We start from the raw sequence: 5,283 nt of genomic DNA, 5'->3' as shown, positions 1-5,283 counted from the left end.
TTACATTTTTCTTTAAAAAAAAATATTTTCCAATCTGATAAACCAAAAGGAATACACACATGTAATTTTGTTTTTCTTTGATTACTAGGGTGGTAAACTATTTTTCTTATCAGTACTTCCATTTCTGTGTATTGCTTGTTAATTTCACTGCTCCAGTTTTTTTGTTGGGGTTTCTTGTTGGGTGAGGGATTTTTAATGGTTATTGATTCTTAACCATATTTAGGAAACCTTTGCCGATCAGCCTGTGAGTAAAGAGGCTCTTCAGAGAAACCTTGCTAAGGACAGTGTTAGCAGAGACCTTGAGCTTGGAGCTGACCTCAGTTCATATCCGTATCCATCAACTATTGACTTTGAGACCATAGGCAAATAGCTTACATTTCTGAACCTCAGTTTTCTGGTAAATAAAATGAAAATAATAATAAAATCTATGTCATAGGGATTAAATGAAAACATACATGTTAAATTCTCAGCATGTAACCTGGCAGTGGGAGCTTGTTCAGTAAATGGTAGAATTCTCAGGGTCACACAGCGTTTTTTTTTGACAGAGTCTCGCTCTGTCACCCAGGCTGGAGTGCAGTGGTGCAATCTTGGCTCACTGCAACCTCCACCCCCTGGGTTCAGGTGATTCTCGTGCCTCAGCCTCCTGAGTGGCTGGGACCCCAGGCACATGCCACCATGCCTGGCTAATTTTTGTATTTTTAGTAGAGACAGGGTTTCACCATATTGGTCAGGCTGGTCTTGAACACCTGACCTCGTGATCTGCCTGTCTTGGCCTCCCAGAGTGCTGGGATTACAGGCGTGAGTCACCTCACTAGGCCCAGACAGCTTTTTTTTTTTTTTTTTTTGAGACAGAGTCTTGCTCTGTTGCCCAGGCTGCAGTGACCTCAGCTCACTGTAAGCTCCACCTTCCGGGTTCACACCATTCTCCTGCCTCAGCCTCCCAAATAGCTGGGACTACAGGCACCCGCCACCATGCCCAGCTAATTTTTTTGTATTTTTTTAGTAGAGACGGGATTTCTCCGTGTTAGCCAGGATGATCTCGATCTCCTGACCTCATGATCCACACAGCTTTTAAGATCCTCAGTCTGAAAGCTAATGGGGGCTGGGAGCAGTCAGGGATTAGAACAGCTTCAGGGAGAGAACATGGGCCATGACACTGATGGGGCTGGGGAGGGAGAGCTGCTGCTGTTGTCATTTACTGGAACATGGGGAAGCACTGCGGAGAAGGGCTAAGGGTATCTCTGAAGCATCTGGGTTCCAAGAGCTGGGGAGGGCTCTGGGTGTAGCTTTTTACCTTTCTGGGCCTTACATGGGAAACAGGAGTAAGATGATCTGACCTTCACATAAGTGGGCTCCGTTGCACCCCACTCCCCACACCTGCATTGAAGAATCTGCAACACAGCTTTATTCATTTGACTGTTTTTGTTGACTTTGTCACAATCTGATGACCTTTACACTTACTTACAACTTCCTCATGGATGTTTTGGTTACAACACTTAGCCCGGAAGTCCTAAAATGCTCCATTTCTTACTGTACCACCAGAGACACCCCTTCCCTGTCCCCCAGGCAGAGAGCTTGTTGCAAATCATGGGATCCTAGATCGTAAGATCACAACACAGCCACCCAAGCCTGGGTCCATGGCAAGAGATTCTTTCCGGACTCTGTGTTTTGACAGGCCATGACTCCCTTCCTTTCACGGAGCAAGAGTCTGTCGTTGTCTTTCCAGCGCACACCTAGACCCCCGAGACAGAATTGTCCATCAGGAAAGATGGCGTTGCCTTGGGCATCACAGAGATTATCGAGAGGCCCTTTAGCCTGGGTTCCTTTGTAGTCAGTTGGTAGAGCGGAAATCCAACCAGTCATTTCTCCTTCTGAGGTTCAATAGAGGAACTTGAGGCTCACGAAAAGACCACATGCACAACATGTAATTCCTGCAGAATGTTGGGTCTTGATGTGCAGGTAAGGCTGCGTGATCCCCAAGGATGCCACCACCCATCTCTGGGACCCTGATGTCCCCATCCATAAAGTGAGGGGTGGAATGGATGACCTGCAACTGCCCTCCACATGCTGATCTGCAGTTATAAGTGAGCCTGAGGGTGGAGTTGAACACATTATGGCCAGGACCTTTGCATATTTTCCCTGTAACTCCATCAGCTAGCCTTCCATCTTCTCTCCAACAATACCTCTATTATTTTGTATTTATGCCATGAGCAGCATTGTGGATCGGATATGTGTGACACAGGGGGAGCGTGCACATTCAAGGTTGGCCTGTGTGGAGACAGTGGGTGTGCGTGTCGTGGGGGCGAGTGTTTACTGGATCTTGTGCTGGTAAGGCTGGAGGAAGCAGGAGCCAGGCCACCAACAACCCAGAGGCCGTGTTTAAAGTCAGAAATTTATTCTGGGATAAGAAGGAACTACCAATGGGTTTTTAATATGTATGTTTTCTAGCTGCATTTTTTTCTTTTTTTCTTTCCCAAATGTCACTTTCTTAGGCCACTCTGACCACCCGATTTATTTATTTATTTTAGAGACAGGATCTTGCTCTGTCACTCAGGCTGAAGTGCATTGTTGCAATGATAGCTCACTGCAGTCTGGACTCCTGGCCTCAAGTGATCCTCCTGCCTTAGCCTCCTGAGTAGCTGGTACTACAGCATGCCCAGCTAATTTTTAACAATTTATTTATTTATTTATTTATTTATTTATTTATTTATTTATTTATTTTTGAGACCGAGTCTCGCTCTGCCGCCCAGGCTGGAGTGCAGTGGCGCGATCTCAGCTCACTGCAAGCTCCGCCTCCCGGGTTCACGCCATTCTGCTGCCTCAGCCTCCCGAGTAGCCGGGACTACAGGTGCCTGCCACTACGCCTGGCTAATTTTTTGTATTTTTTTTTTTTTCAGTAGAGACAGGGTTTCACCGTGTTAGCCAGGATGGTTTCGATCTCCTGACCTCGTGATCCGCCTGCCTCAGCCTCCCAAAGTGCTGGGATTACAGGCCTGAGCCACCATGTCCGGCAAACAATTTTTTTTATAGACAAGGCCTTGCTGTATTACCCAGGCTGGTCTCAAACTCCTGGGCTCAAGCAATCCTTCCACCTCAGCCTCCCAAAGTGCTGGGATTACAGGCGTGAGTCACGAGCACCCAGCCTCCACCCTATTTAAAACCACAATTTCCCTTGTATGCCTTGTTCCGCTTCCTCTGCTTTATCTTCCTCCTATCGCACTTATCACCCTGTAGCGTATGATGTAATACATGCGTTCATCATTCCTTTCCCTCCACTCACACGGAGGCTCAACTAGAACAGGAATTTCTGTGTTTTGGTTCAGGAAGGCATCCTCAGTCCCTAAAATACTGCATGTCATGTAGAAGACCATTGATGGATATTTGTTGGATGATTGAATGACACCAGGTAGACAGCCATTCTGTGCTTCACTACTTTAGAGGGGGGAACCGGCAGAAACAGAAACAGCCTCTGAGATGTGATGGTTTTGTTTCCCATGAGCATTGTGGCTGTTTGGGGTTGGTTTGTGGGAGAAAAGAGAAAATAATTTATGGAGAAGCAGGAGGAAGAGCAGCCCCTCCCACAACCCCCCCCCCAAATGCCTGAACCTAAAGGAGGGAGAGATAACTGAGGGTCGAGCAATGGGCCTGCACCAGCTTTGAGTAGGGTCACCAGGGGAGGACACCCCAGGAACCAGCTGGGGCTGTACAGACAGAGTAGACTGTGTCCATGGGGAAAGAGCAACAAAGGCACCCTGAGGCCTTGCAGCCCAGGACAAAGATAGCACAGCGCTGCCTCTTGAGCTCAGACCCAGGGAGAGAGACAACTCACCATGTAAATAAACAAACAATCCATTTAGAGGGGGTTTAAAAAAAGAAGGGAGGGTTTCTGCAGCAAGCCCCAGTCTTGAGTTGTGAGGTCTAAGGAAAACTTAAACAGAAGAGAGGCAGGTGGGAGATAAGATCTTGGCAGGCATTTTGCACTGCAGCCCTCTCCCTTGTCACTTTCTGGGCCATAAATAGCTTTCACTGCTCACCTAGGGCATTTAGATGGGCCCATTTCTCTTGTATCAGCGTGGAGCTGAGTCCACATTGACAATTCCCCCTGTAACCTTTTCCCCTCTGTTTGCAAAGGCTCTTATTGTCTCCCTGGATCCTTGCAGCATTGTTGGGGCCAGGAAGGCACAGGTGACCACACTGGAAAGAGAGTGGAATTGCCCAGGGTCTACCATGAGTCAGCGGCAGCTCCAGGCCTCCCACGTTGCCCCTGGTACAGAAGGCTGTGAGCTGCTGCTGCAGCCTCATACTTGGATGTCTAGACCAGCCTCAGACTAGGATGCAAGACGAGACCTCGACTATGGTGAGAAAAGGGGTGGCCGCTGGCCTCAGAAAGGTCCAGACATTTTCCCCAAAGGTACCTGAGATACTTTTTAGGATAATCCCAAACAGGGTCTTGAAAGCCCATGCTTCATTTGTGTGATAGTTTGAAAACTACAAATTCTTTGACATTTCTCCCATTTCTGCGGTTTCTGTTCTCTCTGGGCCAACCTTAGTTTAAAAAAAAAAAAAAAGCGATCCAGAGATGTGTTGCAGAACAGTGTGAGTGCGCTTAACACTACTAAACCAGACACCTAAAAATTGTTAAGATGATACATTTTATGTATTTCACCACAATTTTCAAAAATTGTGCACCATTCAGGTGCCTGAAGAAATGAATGAAGGAATAAAGGAATGAAGTACTGATACACGCTACAACATTGATGAACCTTATTGTACTTATCACCCTGTAGCATACGATTTAATATGTTAATTCATCATTCCTTTCTCTCTACTCAAGTGGAAGCTCAATGAGAACAGGGATTTCTGTGTTTTTGTTCAGGAAGGCATCCTCCGTCCCTAAAATATTGCAGGTCATGTAGGCAACTATCCATGAATATTTGTTACCTGAATAAATGAAGCCGGGTAGGCAGCTGGTCTGTGCTTCGCTGCTTCAGAGCAGGGAAATGGCAGAAACGGAATCAGCCTCTAAGACGTGATGATTTTGTTTCTCATGAGCACTGTGGCTGGTTTGGGGAAAGCATATGTTAAGTGAAAGAAGTCAGTAACAAAAGGCCACATGTTACATGATTGCATGTATATGAAATATCCAGAATAGGCAAATCTATAGAGACAGAAAAAAAGAAACCATTGGTTTCCAGGGGCTGGAGGAATAGAGAAATGGGGAGTGACTAGCAATGGGTATGTGGTTCCCTTTTGAGTGATAAAGAAATATATTCTGAAAGTAGA

The sequence above is a fragment of the Papio anubis genome, chromosome 13, assembly GCF_008728515.1.
Source record: "Papio anubis isolate 15944 chromosome 13, Panubis1.0, whole genome shotgun sequence".
In the NCBI taxonomy this organism is placed as follows: Eukaryota; Metazoa; Chordata; class Mammalia; order Primates; family Cercopithecidae; genus Papio; species Papio anubis.
Note: the sequence above shows the minus strand (reverse complement) of the source record.